This window comes from Haematobia irritans, chromosome 2, assembly GCF_050003625.1.
Source record: "Haematobia irritans isolate KBUSLIRL chromosome 2, ASM5000362v1, whole genome shotgun sequence".
NCBI classification, from domain to species: Eukaryota; Metazoa; Arthropoda; class Insecta; order Diptera; family Muscidae; genus Haematobia; species Haematobia irritans.
In genome coordinates, this window is record NC_134398.1 from 115,157,269 (window position 1) to 115,174,174 (window position 16,906).

A 16,906-nucleotide genomic window follows, 5' to 3' on the forward strand; every position below is an offset into this window, starting at 1 on the left:
TGAAATTTAGTAAAAAGTACCTTTCCGCTCAAAAAATACCTGTTTTGTACTTTCTTAAAAATTGTATTTTCCATCCCTGCCCAGGTGTCATTAAAATTGTAAATGAATTCATCTCGTAAGCGTTTTATGTCCGATGGCGAGGAGGGATTTTTTCGTGAGCGTATTTTTCCGAAATTCGTTACTCAGGCACACTCACGAAGAAATTATTTTCGTGACTCAGGCTCACGCACGACTTTTGGTTTGCTAATCACGCACACTCACGCCGTTGCCATCAGCGTAACTCACGCCCGAGCCACGAAATTTTTCGTGAGTTACGACAATTTCGTGTCACGTGCACACCTCCAATAGTTATGCTTAGATATTGATAACACTTGTTCGATATTTGTTTATTACACCCTCAAAAAAAATCGCTTCTCTAACATATGCTCCAAACATATTTTGCAGGAAGCACATATATTATTGGATATTGCCGAAACATTATAATGTTTGTTTTATGTGAACAAATAATATGTTTTTGAGCCCAAAAATATTATATGCTGGGAAGAATTTTCTCCCAAAGAAGATTGTTCTCAAAAGAAATTGTTTCTGCCTAATTACACATTCGCTCACATATTTCTCAGTTCTTAGCACCGTTTTCTGTAATACAAACAACGTTGAAGAAATTTGTTAAATTTTACCTTTCGCCTGGACGGAGAATCGAACCGAGGACCATTCTGTTTGTCAGCCAACACACTATCCACTGGGCTACGTAGCTATTATTCTCATCGATAGACAATTATCGTTATAAGTTATATTTATATAGCATAGTTTGCGGCGCCCAAAAACAAAACATTATTTAACAGAAACATACATTTGTTGGCCTCGTGGATCAATGGTTAGTATGTCCGCCTTGCTCGCAAAGGGTCGTGGATACGATCGCTGCTCCGACCGAACACCAATTTTTTTTACATATATTCCAATTTTTACAATGAAACTTCGAAATATGGGTTATTAACGATTAACGAAACTCAGAAAAGAAAAATGCTTGATATAAACGAAATGGACCAAGTTTTGGGATAAAATATTGTTTTTTTATTGCAAAAATAAAATTTTTGTAACAGAAATATGTTTTTAGTTTGCAATTTTCGGAGTAATTCAAAAGCTATAACAAAAGGAGAACGTGAAGTCAAGTATAAACATAAATATTTTTCCATGTAATCCTAAAGTTATTTAACGATAACCACTCAAAAGCACATTGTATTTAAATCCTAAACAATAATTTTACAACACACACATAAATTTATTTAGGAGTGAAATATTTTTTACTAGCATTTAATTTTAATTGCATTTAAAATTTATCGTATTTAGAAATACAAATAAATATGCATTTTTATTAACGAATAATTCTGTAATTAGTTTTAGCCTTTAAGACCGGTATCAAGTTGGCATTGATTACTTTTCTGTAAGAATTCATTTTAAAGGAAATATATTTTTTATTGTTGCTTTGTATCATTCCCCTCCAAGTTATAATACCATTTGCCAAAAAGTTATAATGTTAGTCTGTAAAGCATGCTTTTACAGATTCGAGTTTTGTCGCTAAAATGCTTTGATTTGATGAAAGTGTCCGGCAACTCATCTTACACTACTCATTGATAATGTACTCATTATCTAAACTTTGTTTTTATATAATTTTTCATTGTTTCCCCTTTTTCATTTTCCTGTCCCAACTCTAAAAAGATTAGAGTGCCCTTTCGTTATTTTCTATGAAGATTTCTTTGTACTTTTTAAATATTTTCCAATGTTTTTTTTTATAACCTCCACCATAGGATGGGGGTATATTAACTTTGTCATTCCGTTTGTAACACATCAAAATATTGCTCTATATATATTCTGGGTCGTGGTGAAATTCTGAGTCGATCTAAGCATGTCCGTCCGTCCATCTGTTGAAATCACGCTAACTTCCGAACGAAACAAGCTATCGACTTGAAACTTGGCACAAGTAGTTGTTATTGATGTAGGTCAGATGGTATTGCCATATCGGTCCACTTTTACGTATAGCCCCCATATAAAGGGACCCCCAGATTTGGCTTGTGGAGCCTCTAACAGAAGCATATATCATCCGATGCGGCTGAAATTTGGTACATGGTGTTGGTATATGGTCTCTAACAACCATGCAAAAATTGGTCCACATCGGTCCATAATTATATATAGCCCCCATATAAACCGATCTCCAGATTTGGCTTGCGGAGCCTCAAAGAGAAGCAAATTTCCTTCGATCCGGCTGAAATTTGGTACATGATGTTGGTATATGGTATCTAACACCCATGCAAAGATTGGTCCACATCGGTCCATAATTATATATAGACCCCATATAAACCGATCCCCAGATTTGGCTTGGCTCAAAGAGAAGCAAAAATCATCCGATCCGCCTGAACGTTCTCCATATAAAACGTTCTCCAGATTTGACCTCCGGAGCCTCTTGGAGGAGCAAAATTCATCCGATCCGGTTCAAATTTGGAACGTGGTGTTAGTATATGGCCGCTAACAACCATACACGCAAACAAATAATTCTTTCCTCCCAAACGAAATTTTAGACAAACAAAGTTCGTTTCTCATTTGCTTTTCGCTGTAAGGAAGTGTATTTGCAAGAAAAGTATATACTTTTTATGATAAACGTTTATTCTTTTCCAGGATGTAAAAACAATTTCATAAAGACATACTCAAAAAAAAAAACATTGTTTTCTTGCTAATTGCATTTTCCCTCACATATTTCTCACATCCACGAAGTTTTTAGTTCTTATCACCTTTTTCTCTAATACCAACAATGTAGAAGAAATTATACGATTTTATAAATTTTTAAAATTGTTTTACCTTTCGCCGGAGGAGAATCGAACCGTGGACCATGCACTTTGTAAGCCAACACACTAACCACTGAGCTATGTACCTGTTATGGTCATCAATAGATGAATATCCATATAAGTTATATTTATATAGCATATCTTGCGGCGCCCACGAACCGAATAAACAAAGTTTATTTAACAGAAACAAACATTTAGTTTGGCACCGTGGAGCAGTCGTTGCTACGTGCAACTTGCATGCCAAGGGTCGTGGGCTCGATCCCTGCTTCGACCAAAGTTTTTTTGTTTTTTTTTTTTACAAATATTCCAGATATGTTCGGAAGATTCCGAAAAAATGATCAACATTACATTGTACTATATTAAATTTTGAACGGTAAAATGTGTCTTATTAAAGATCTAAAGTCAGAAAAGAACAGCGTTTGATATAAACGAAATGGACTGTGTTGTTGTTTCAAAAATAACTTTTTTTATTGAAAAAATAAAAATTTTGGTGATAAAAGTTTAAAATTTTCGAAGCAATTCAAAAAACTCTAACAAAAGAAAAACGTTTTCGGTACACGTTTTCCAAACGTTTTTTTCTTTGCGTGTACCAAAATTGGTCCATATCGGTCTATAGTTATGTATAGCCGATCTCCAATCACACCAAAATTGGTCCATATCGGTTCATAATCATGGTTGCCACTCGAGCCAAAACTAATCTACCAAAATTTTATTTCTATAGAAAATTTTGTCAAAATTTTATTTCTATATAAAAATTTGTCAACATTTTATTTCTATAGAAAATTTTGTCAAAATTTTATTTCTATAGAAAATTTTGTCAAAATTTTATTTCTATAGAAAATTTTGTCAAAATTTTATTACTATAGAAAATTTTGTTAAAATTTTATTCGGTTCATAATCAAATTTTCATCATTGTCAAAATTTTACTTCTATAGAAAATTTTATCAAAATTTTTCTTCTGTAGAAAATTTTGTCAAAATTTTATTTGTATAGAAAATTTTATTCAAATTGTGTTCGGTTCATAATCATGGTTGCCACTCGAGCCCAAAATAATCTACCAAGATTTTATTTCTATAGAAAATTTTGTGAAAATTTTATTTCTACAGAAATACATTTGTTAAAATGTTATTTCGGTAGAAAATTTTGTCAAAATTGTATGTCTATTTTGTCAAACTGAATTACATACGTATTTGATCGATCTTTTTTGATTTAATATATACCACGTATGGACTTACATACAATTTAGAAGATGGTGTTAGGAGGTTTTAAGATACCTTGCCATCGGCAAGCGTTACCGCAACTTAAGTAATTCGATTGTGGATGGCAGTGTTTAGAAAAAGTTTCTACGCAATCCATGGTGGAGGGTACATAAGCTTCGGCCTGGCCGAAGCTTACGGCCGTATATACTTGTTTTTTTTTTTTTTTTTTAATTTCCTTTATCTGAATATAATGATTTACTCGTGGTACGTTCCGATTTGTTTTGACGAAAAAAGAAGACAAATTGTGCCCATAATGCCAAAATTCTCTTGGTTCTGAATGTCTATTCTCTTTACTCCGAGTTCTCATTTTAATATTCAAATTTAATAATATTTACACTTAAGCACATCAAATTTTTAGCGAAGGCTTATTAACATGCCAAGCGCATAGCCAAAACAAATGAATTAATAAAACAGTTTTCCGAAACAACATACAAGAAGTGCTCTCTTTTGATTCTCTCGCTGTGTTATGTTGATATCTGTCTTCAACCCTCCCGGTTTCCATCTCTATTTCTTCCTCTATACTTTCTATCGCTCTCTGAATAAAAAATCACAACATATATATGTTTACTCGAAATTTGTAAATTTATATATGTTTGCATTCACAAATATTATTTTTATCAAACATTCATGTCCCAAACATAATATATTCCAACATATTAACTTATGTGTCCCAAACATTTAATGCTAGTTTAGGAACATTAAATTTTTGCACTTAAATATATTGTGTTTAAAAAATTGTGCCCGAACACACATTTTGCTTAAATCGGAACATATGAAAAACATATTTTTCTAACAGTGTATGAATTTCACTTCTTAATACTTTTTCTATCATGTATACTAAACTTCCACATGTATCCGAGACGAATTCAATTATTGTTATGTCCGTCGTCTCGGTTACAACAGACGGATCGCTGCCATATAATCATGAACTAACACTATTTGAACTGCTCAAGAATATAGTTTGACCATCTGGGATTCTGGCATTATTACACACTGACGAACCTTTAGGGAAAGTGAAAAATCTTCAAAATTGCAACTTAAATAAATATTTACTCCGATTGTGGTGAATTGTGGCAAAAGTTTACTTAACAAAAATTATGAACGTAATTTTTGCAAAGTTTGCAGAAAAATGGTTGCAAACTCCATCAACTACCTCGGATTGCAGTACCCGTGGTGCCCATCCACATCCACATCGGCAGAGTAAACTTCCAACAGCATTTGAAAAGTATCAGCAAAGTTTGAAGCTTACCTAGCTTAGGGCGGAGGGGCGACTGCTGTGTTCAGTGTACCTGCAAAAAAAAAAGAATATTGCAAATGCGTTTTGAGACATAGTTCAGTTTTCTTTTTGTTTTTTCCATTGCATGAGGGGGAATGTTGTTGGCAGATTGTCCAAGTTTTCTTTAAAAATAAGACTAACTTTAATACTGACTTTTTTGATGTTGTAGTGGTTGACAACAAATATCGAGTTGGTTTTTTATTCTAAGTAAAATTGTTGTTTTATACTTTCTCTTTTATTTCAATTTCATATATATTTTTGTTTTGTTTTTCCCCACATGAGACATTGATGTGAAGCAAAACAAGAAACCAAAACAAGAGCGTCAATTGTTTGGAAGCGCAATGAAAATATTAAATAACAAAAATTTAAATATGCAACCATTGATGGTTGTATCATAGAGAGGTTCGACAATGCAATTTTTTTCCAGAGACAATTTTGACCAATGCACTATGGGCTAAATCATGATTTTATACTTTCCACCAAAATTTGGTGAGTAGATTTGTAGTTATAAAAAATGGATTATTTGTAAACATTAACAGGGCTACCAACAGTAACAATTTATTTTGATTTTTATACCCTAAACCACATAGTAGTCAGGGTATAATAAGTTCGATCTGCCAAAAAAAGTGCCTACCAGAAATATTGATTTTAGACCCCATAAAATATATATCGATCGACTCAGAATTACCTCCTGAGCGCTTGATGTCCGTCCGTCTGTCCACGTATTTGTTGTTCACAGGATTCCGGTCGCAATTATTAACCGATTTTGATGAAATTTGGTACAGGGAGTTTTTTTTGGGCACAAGGACGAACGCTATTCAATTTGGAAGAAATCGGATCAAATGTAGATATAGCTCCCATCTATATGTATCGCCCGATTTCGACAAATGGGGTCACGTTGCACTTTTTTACTAACCGATCGTCGTCAAATTTAGCGCAAAATAATATTCTGCACCACCCTTTAAGTCTGCAAAATATTCATCGAAATCGGTTCAGATTTAAATATAGCTCACATATATGTATCGCCTGATTTTGAAAAATTTGCCCCTAATAACCTTAGGTTAGGTTAGGTTAGGTTAGGTTAAAGTGGCAGCCCGATTAAGATTCAGGCTCACTTAGACTATTCAGTCCATTGTGATACCACATTAACTAAAAGTACCTATTACATATGGGCACTTCTAGTTTTAACCGATGAACCTTCTTGATTATTTTTCTTTGTTGAACCAACCAGATTGTTCCAAAAATATTAGCAGACTGCTTAAGTTAACGTTTTCCAGATCCGCCAGTAATCTGAAGCTATATGCTCCTAAAAGTTGCTTGCGCTTTACACAAAATGCAGGACACTCACACAAGAGGTGTTTAATTGATTCTTTTTCCTCCGCATCATGACAGCTCATACAATAGTCATTATACTTCGAGCCAATAGTTTTTGCAAAATCTCCTATCAGGCAGCGACCCGTTATAGCAGATATCAGGAGTGATACCTGACGTCTCGAGAACATTAGCATATCTAGTGTGCGGTTTAAGTTGAAATGGGGCCATATTTGCTTGGTGTCGTTACAACCCTTGCAATTCCCCCATCGAACATTTGTCATCATAACAGCCTTCTCACGCAGCATGAGCTTGCACGTAGCTAGGGGCATACCAACAAATTCTAGTTCCCCTGGAATATGTAAGGTAGTCCCTAGCCTTGCCAACTCATCCGCTTCGCAGTTCCCCGGAATGTTCCTATGGCCAGGCACCCATATTAGGTGAATATTGTACTGCTCAGCCATCTCATTGAGAGATTTGCGGCAATCGATGGCCGTTTTCGAGTTGAGGAACACAGAGTCCAAGGATTTTATTGCAGGTTGACTGTCTGAGTATATATTAATGCCCACATTTTTTGGAACATTACTTCTCAGCCAATTCGCCACCTCTCTTATTGCTAATATTTCAGCCTGAAAAACACTACAGTGATTAGGTAATCTTTTCGCTATTTGAAGTTCCAGATCATTAGAATATACTCCGAAACCCACTTGTCCATCCAATTTGGAGCCATCAGTGTAGAAATCTATATATTCTTTATTCCCCGGGGTATGTGTGCACCACGCCTCACTGTTGGGGATTAGAGTCTCAAACTTTTTGTCGAAAAGTGGACTCGCCAAAGTGTAATCCACTACGTTAGGCACATCTGACATTATTTTGAGGACAGAACTGTGACCGTAACCATTTTCCGACCACAGCTATAGTTCGCGCAACCGCAAATGTCTAAAGGCAATAGATGCATCATGACATTAAGGGAATTTGTTCCTGTCTTGTTGAATGCGCCTGAAATACACAAACACGCCATACGCTGAACTTTATCTAAACCAGTCGGTTTCTGAAGTGCCGGCCACCAGACTACAACACCATATAGCATTATAGGTCTAACCACTGTCGTGTATAGCCAATGCACAATTTTTGGTTTTAGTCCCCACTTTTTTCCTATTGCCTTTTTGCACGAGTACAAAGCTACAGTTGCCTTCCTCGCCCTTTCTTCAATATTAAGCTTAAAGTTCAGCTTCCTGTCCAAAATAACGCCAAGGTATTTTGCACAATCACCAAAGGGAATTTCAATACCCCCTAAGGAAATAGGCCTAACCGTGGGAGTTTTGCGATCTTTGCAGTACATGACTAATTCTGTCTTTGCAGGATTTACCCCAAGACCATTGTCTTTCGCCCATTGTTCAGTCATCCGGAGGGCCCTCTGAATAATATCTCTGATTGTGGATGGGAATTTTCCCCTGACTGCCAGAGCTACATCATCTGCGTATGCCACCACTTTTATCCTTTCTTTTTCTAGAGTAACCAGAAGGCTATTTATAGCAACATTCCAAAGAAGAGGTGATAGAACTCCTCCTTGGGGAGTGCCTCTGTTCACATACTTTTGTATGTTTGCTTGTCCTAGTGTGGCTGAAATACGTCTCTTCATTAGCAGTTCGTCTAACAGCCTGAGTATACATGGATCAACATTCAGAGTTGTCAGTCCATTTAAATGTATGTATTCTTTGATGTATGTATTCTTTGACAGATAGTGAGCTTTCAATAAAGCTGACTAGTTCATGTAGTGCGGTCTCAGTAGACCTGCCCTTCGAGTATGCATGCTGTCGTTTCGAGAACAAATTTGAATCGATGCTAGTTCTAAGATAAATATCTATCATCCTCTCCAGAGTCTTAAGTAGGAATGAGGATAAGCTGATTGGTCGGAAATCCTTCGCCCTCGAGTGAGAGGCTTTTCCCGCTTTAGGTATGAAAACGACTTTTGTTTCCCTCCACTTTCCTGGGATATATGATAAGTTGATACATCCTTTATATATCACCGACAACCAGGGGATAATTTTGTCAGTTACAGCTTGTAACTCCGCCGGAGTAATTCCATCAGGTCCAGGGGATTTGAATGGTCCAAAGCTATTTAGCGCCCATCTTATTCTAGTTTCCGATACAATGTCCTCGACAGGAAACGACCGCTGAGCAACTGTGGCACCGCCAGTACATGGGTCAACCGTCTGATTTCCAGGAAAATGTGTGTCCAATAGTACCTCCAGCGTCTCCTCACTGGACGTTGTCCAATTGCCCTCCGATGTTTTAATGAAACCTGGAGCGGAGTTGGTGGATGCTAGAACCTTCCGTAGTCTGGAAGCCTCGGACGTATTCTCAATACTGCTGCAGTAAGCATTCCAAGAGTTATGCTGAGCCTTTCTCAGTTCTCGCTTGTATCCTCTCAGATTCTTCTTGTAAGCGTCCCAGTCCTCAGGGGCTCTGGTGGACTTTGCCTTGTTAAAGAGCTTCCTGCAGGATTTCCTCATATTACTTATTTCCGTAGACCACCATGGTGGTCGATGTTTCCCCCTTGGCTTTCCTCTAGGGCATGCAGCTTTCAGTGAGATGTTGAAGGCCTTAGTAATCCGCTCCACTGCGTGTTCGATATCTTGCACATTTCTCATATTTGTCTCTGTTATTTCCGGTATCATCATATTGAACGATTCCCTATACCTATTCCAGTCAGTCAGCTTTCCTAACATTTGGCGGAAATATGATCTTGGTGATATGAACATCAAATTTAAAACTGATGTAGCGATGATCTGAGAAGCTGTGTTCACTTAAAACCTGCCACTCAGATATCATTTCATTCAGTTCTTGCGAGGCCAAGGTGATGTCCAAAACCTCTTGCCTGTTTTTAGTGACAAAGGTTGGGACATCTCCCTTGTTGCAAACTACCAGATTAGTACGCAAAATAAACTCTATTAGCGACTCTCCCCTTGCATTAGTATCACTACTTCCCCATATACTATGATGTGCATTCGCATCGCATCCCATAATGAGTTTCGTCTTTGTTTTCAGTGACTCCTCCACTAAGGTCTTAACGGCATATGGAGGCATCTCCCTGTCATGTCCCATGTAGACCGAAGATACCCAATATTTGCATTTGGCTATTTCTAAACTTGCAACGACAGTGTCTGTATTGCACATTGAAGGAAGTAGAAACAAGTTGAGATCGTTTTTAGCCATTATACAGGCTCGATTTACATCATTACCAGTATACTGCAATAGTTTGAACCCCGGAGTACTTAATTCACATATTTTGTTTTTATAAACATATGGTTCTTGAATAAGAACTATATCTATGTCCCCTTTCATCAGGAGAACTTTTAAGGCAGCACATGCAGCCTTACAATGATAAAGATTTATCTGGAGGATCCGTAGGACCATCGAGATTTTCAACAACTGTCACATCAGCCGCTTCAATCGAGTCATCAAGAATGTCCTCTTCAGAGATATCGGTGACTCTCGCAATAACCATAGGTTCAACTTTGGTGAGTTCTGAGGCAGTAGAAGCCTCCTCACGCATACGGTATCTATCCATGTCTTCAAATGTCTTGGTATCCCCCTCGACTTCGCAAGAGGATCCGCTTACTTCTGATTCAGACAGAGGCTTGTCCATTTCTGAATCCTTTAGCTGATCGTTTTTATACACCTTCATTTGGATATAATGAAAGCCATAACATACACGGCCCTAGGACTTTGCTAGATGTGGCAAAGACTGAGTGTTCAATATAAACACTGCATGCCGTCTTGGCCCATCCACTTCATCCAAACGGCCAACCTTCCAATCAGCTATTGGAAGATCTGGATTGCATTGTTTCAGTCTATTTAAAATAGATTCAGGGTCAGGAGGGTTTGCAGGTATCCACGCATGTGCTCTTGGTCTAGCCGGTATGTCTTTCTTCTCGACTAACTCTAGAGCAGCTCCTTCCCAAACTTCACCAATTAGTATCAGAGCAGCTTTAAAACATTCTATAGACCTCTGGTCCTCAAATGCGACTAGCTTAAATTGTCGTTGATACCAACCAGCCTCTTGGTGTCGAGGATCTGGGCCGGGAAACTTTTCCAGCACCTGTGAGTAGACGCCAGACAAAGCATTCTCAATTTCCCCCCATTTTTGCTTTGGAACCATACCGTCCAATGCTCCTTTATTTATGATAGCCATCACAAGGCTGTCTTTAGCAACTGAGGCAAACGATCGTTGATCCCTTTTGGAGGATGGCAGCTCATCCGGTGATCGTTCCCTTTTTCCAGCCTCAAGAATTCCTTGAGCCCATTTTAAGGAATCGCTTTGTTTAGCCGACAACGTGCTTGGGTCGACTGATCCTAATTTCTTTAGGATAAACAAAGCATTTCTGCGTTCTTTGAATCTCTTTCGTGAGGGATTACCTCCTTTTGATGCCGTTACCTTGGAAAAGGTCCGACTTGTCAAATTGTCGCCACCTGTCGACCCGTCTACAGGTCGACTAATTGGGCCTAACTCTTGGTCATTGCCCAAATTTATAACTCCAGTCGATACCCGTCCACTGGGCCCTGAAGTTAGCAACCCAGTGGATGTCTTTGAATTTCTCTGCATGGTGGCCTAATATCCCACCACACTTGAAATTCGTAGTAGGTACTTATTACGATGATTTTATCCGCTATTAAAAAACTCGTCCGTTCCGTTCGACGGTTGAATAAGTCCCTAATAACCTTATGTTTGACCATAGAGGCCTCATTTCTTAACTGATCTTACTCAAATTTTGCACAAGGTAACATTTTGTGGTATTAATCAAACCCGAAAAAAATATTATGCAAATTGGTTCCGATTTACATATAGCTTCCATATATATGCATCGCTCGATTTCCCCAAAGTTGGCCATAATACTCTTATTTATTAACCAATGTTACTCAAATTTCAAATTTTGATTTACTAGCCGATCGTATTTATACGTACTTGTAGCTCTTACATAAGAATATTGCTCGATTTCTACAAATTTATATTTATTACCCACACTAATTGAGCGATTATCTTTTTTTTTTAATAATGGACTCAATATTAGTGGCATACTAACGCCGTAGGTGCAATATCAACTACAGCCAGAGTTGCTAGAAGTAGGGGAAATTCCCTATATCTAGGTATTTTCTAATATTTAGCGTCTTGTAGGGGCGTATGACCACAATGTAGGGACATTTTCACTCAACACAATTTGTAATAATTTTTACATTTTGGTGGCTATAGAAGAGGAAAATAGAAGCCGGCAAGGCTTGATCTTTAACAATGTGTGGTAACAACATTTACCACTCGTGCCAAGAAAAAAAATGTAACAAAAGTTTAATATTACCACAACTTACCACAAATCTATCAAACAAATATATCCATAGAAATTTTTGTCAAAACTTTATTCCTGTAGAAAATTTTGTCAACATTTTATTTCTATAGAACATTTTGTCAAAATTGTATTTCTATAGATCTTTTTTTTTTAAATTATTTCTATAAACAATTTTCTCAAAATGTTATTTCTATGGAATTTGTCCTCAAAATTTTATTTCTATAGAATTTATTATGAAAATTTAGAATTCTACCAACTGTGGTAACCGTGGTGGTAATACAAATTTTCATTTTAATTTTTTAAGATAATAAAGTACTTAGAACCATTTCTGTTTTGTAAAATTTGTTTAAATTTAACGAAAAATATTGTAGGGAAAATTGTTTGGGAATGTATGGGAAAGTAGGGAATTTTTTTTTCGTTGTAGGGTAAACCGAACATTTTCCCTGGCCACATTGACTACACGCACAGAAAAAACATGTTTGGACATGGTTGCCGCATCCATTTAATGCTTATTTAGAGTATGTAATTGTCTCGAAAACCAGGTATTTTGTCTTTGTAAATATAATTTTCGAGCGGAGAAAAATATATGTTGGCAATAAGCATTTAAATGGTTCTCAAATGCCGCAAACATGTTCTTTTATTTAAATGATAGAATTTGAGACCATTATATGGTCAGGAAAATCATGTACCTGACCATTCAATTTTTGTTTACTTTTTTGCAGAGAAAAAAGTATGTTTATAGTTTACGTATAGACATGTCTACAACCATTACATGGCCATAAAGACCATGTACATTGTTTTCGTGACCATTTAATTTTTTAATTTTTTTGCAGCGACAAGAATTTTATAAAAACATTGAGCAGGTACACACGATTTTCATTTTGCGCGTCAGTCGTATGTTGATTGTTTCTTGGAATGGACGGAGAATACGGAATTATTGTGTTTTGTGTTAATTTATTTATTCAGAAATAGCACGTGGTTTTATGTGAATACAAAAAAAAAGAAAGTGTAATTGAAAAAAATTTTCCTGGTTTTTGTTCTGCATTTTGATATATGGTATAATGTATTTTTATTTGCAGTTACATGATGTCTGCGTTTGTACATTTGATGGGCACGAAGTAAATATGGAATGATTACTTATTGTTGAAATTGAACCAAACTAGAGTGTGTAAAAATATGTGATGATTGTGTGCACGACATTATAATTACAAATAAACAATGAATTAGTTTATAAATAAATAAAAACAAAAAAAATAGAGTTAATTTTGTGTTTTCTTTTCTCAAGTGGCGTCCTTTTTTCGACGACGAAAAAAGTTTTTCCATAAAAATCAAAAGATTTTAGGTTGTGACCATGTTCTTTTAACTAGAAGAAAAACATTTTTGACGAATAACATAACATTTTAGATCGTGACCATTGTCTTTTAATGGAAACAAAATTCTTTTTATCAATATAATAACATTTTAGATGAGGACAATAGTATTTTTCTTAGAACCATGTTCACTGAGCCAACATGGTTGCAGGTTAAAATGTTACATGATCGCCGCAAAAATAGCTGCTATCATATTATTTTGCTCTTCGAATATGATTGTGACAATCATGTTTCTTCTCTGCGTGTATGATCTATAGTCAGATTGAGACAAAGCACCCATAAACACGTACCCCTTAATTTTCTTATATATGCAACTGCGGTTTATCTCAATGTTACCCCACAAATGTGATTACTAATTCAGTAAGGGTGGTTTGGGGTATAATATACTCGGCCGCCCGACTTTGTACACTGAAAAACAGTGAACCCATTTCCATTGCAAAATGAACTAAACTGTAGTAATATTGACCATGATTTAGCCCATAGATTTTTTTCAACTTGTCTAGTTTATAATTATCTTAAATTTTAGTTCATCTATATCATTGTATTTTAGTTTATATTTACAACACTATAAGATTTATATACCCCTACCAAGTTATAAAGTCAATATTATTTTGGTTTACTTGTTTATTTTGTGGGAACCCCGATAAGATGTCGACTATTTTTAAATCAATCATTCCACAGTACAGAGAAATTAAATAATTAAAGCAACAACAAACCGTTTTACTATTATGAAAATTTTCATACATTAAAATTAAACTTTCTTTAAGCAAAAGTACTTTATTATAAAAACTTATGATGAAAGTTCTTAATACAATGTTTTTGTGAATAAAAATTATGACCACGTGGAACAAGAAAGTAGTTTATTTTAAATCGCTTTTTGGACATTTTGACTTTTCCTTAGTTCTTTATTCATCGTAAGTATATTTTTCACATATCTTGCTGAAAAAAATGGAAGGAATAATGAAAATTGTTAAAAATTAACATGTAATAAAATATAATTTTTAGCTCTTTAAATTAGCTTGTAACTTACCATATTTGGGGACATTTTATTAAATGATGTAAGGAATTCAAAATAAAAATAAAATAAAATTCAACTTTTCTTAGATGAACGTACCTCATAAAGTTTGTACCTGAAGCAATTAGAGAAATAATAAATTAAGTAATATATTAACTCATAAAACTATGTTGTTATCGATGTGAAGGACATAATACAATAAATATTCTTGTTAATAGAAAGCCAAAGTTTTAATATAAAACTCACCAATTCTCTATTAAATTGTACGCTGAGGTTAAAAAGTTATCGAAATTCGTTTGGGGTTACTCTGAAATTAAATATTTATTTTTTACATTAAATAAAAAACATTAAATTGGTTTCCAAAAAATCTAATAAAAGAAATAATATGCATAAAAAAAAAACTAAATATTCTGGTTAAAAGAATGTTAAAGAAAGCTTACCAATTCATAAAAATGTTTCCAAATTGTTATTCTGAAATTAAATATTTGTTTTTTACATTAAAAATATTAAATTGGTTTCCAAAAATATTTGATTAAAGTAATATAAACATAAGATATTAAAAACCTGTAATTTTGATAATAAAAAGGTCATAAAAATGTAAATATTCTAGTGATAAGAAAGCCTATTTTTAAAAGAAAACTTACCACTTCTCTATTAAATTATACGCTGAGGAGAAATATAAAAATATGCCCGAATCCATCTTTGGGTTGCTCTGAAATTAATTTTTTTTTTTTAACATTAAACTGGTTTCAAAAAATAATAATAATAATAATTAGCAAATAATGATATAAATAAAAAAATATCCTTTTTACAAGAAAACCACATTTTAAAAAGAATACTTACCAATTATATTAAACTATACGCTGAGGTGTAAAAAACAATTTTCCAAATTCATCTCGAGTTACTCTGAAATTGAATATATATTTTTTTTACATTGAATAATAAAAATTAAATCAGATACAACAATTTCAATATACTTTCCATTTCAGCATTTTTTCCTAAATATTGAACATTCTTAATAACTTTTTTCTAAGCTACCGATCATCACTTCGCCATCGTACATCTCATCGCTAAAATATTAATAACTTTCATTTCAAAGTTTTAATAAACAAACCAGGGATCCGGAGCGGAGCGGAGCGGAGCGTGGAGCGGAGCGGAGCAAGCCCTTTTTTTGCCGGAGCGGGAGCGGAGCGGGAGCGGCATTTCTAAAATCCGGAGCGGAGCGGGAGCGGAGCGGTTTCCAAATGAAAAACCGCTCCGCTCCGAATAAAATATTACTTGAATGAAATGTGTAACTTTGAAATTACACTGTGTAGCTAATTTCAAATTTAGTTAGTACTTAGCGTAGTGTGAGTAAACGTTTAAAATGTACGATATGTATTTTTGTACGTACGTACATTGGGGAAAACACAACGTGTTTTTTAGTAATTGTTTTCAAAAACGGCAAATGTCAAAATATATATCTAGTATGTGTTGTAAAAGTAACAACAGTACTTTCGATCAATTTAATCCCGTATTACTACAAAGATGTTTGTAATGAACGTCAAATAAATGCAATTAAACGATCTTATTTATATTTAATTTTTTAGTTTTCTACACTGAAAAAAATATTGTCGTGAAGTCAAAGATTCCATGTCCTTAGAATAAGAATGCAAATTTTGCTTAACATGGAAGACGCATTTCTCTAAAATAAAGTTTTTTTTCTTGTCCAAAAGGCAATAAACTTTTGAATGAAGTTGTAATGTCCTTATAATTAAGTGATTTTACTTAAAAATGTGTATCATAACATGAAAGATACAATTTTTAAGGTAAGGTCAAAAAAAAAAATAAAATTGTCTTTAAATTTGTTTCCTTTTTGCATCTTGCCTACAAAGAAAAAATCGTTAAAAAATAAGACATGTTTTTCAACAATTTATTTTAAAGACGCTTTTTACTTGAAACATAGCATAATTTCTACTGGAAGTCGAGTCTTAATATGGAAAAAAATAACTCGTTAACTCGTTTTTAAAGGATTTTGATAACAACTGACGAAAAAATCTAAAAAAAAATAAAAATTAACATTTGCTTCCTAGAACCCCCAAATTTAAAAAAGAATTACGTCTTTAAAGTATCCTTACTTGTATTCTCCGCTTCTTTGGCTCGGAATTAATACCCAAACTGTTAAAGTAAAGACAAAATCGTTGGAACCGGGCATGCTTTTTTTCATTCACATTTGCTTTACTATTGTACTATATCCTAGCATTCTCTTATTTCTGATATTAGTTCTCGAAAATTTAATTAAAATTATGGCTAGTTTCAATTTTGGTTGAAAAATGTGCGCATATACATTTATTATACAATAAAGGGGAAAATAGCGAAATTAGGTAACACTAGATCTGAGTAGGAATATTCGTAGGTATACCACGGACTGATGTCGATGGAGGTTGTTGCAAACATAAACATACACACACACATTACAAATATAACAAAACCTCTTCTCTACGTCTGTTGCAA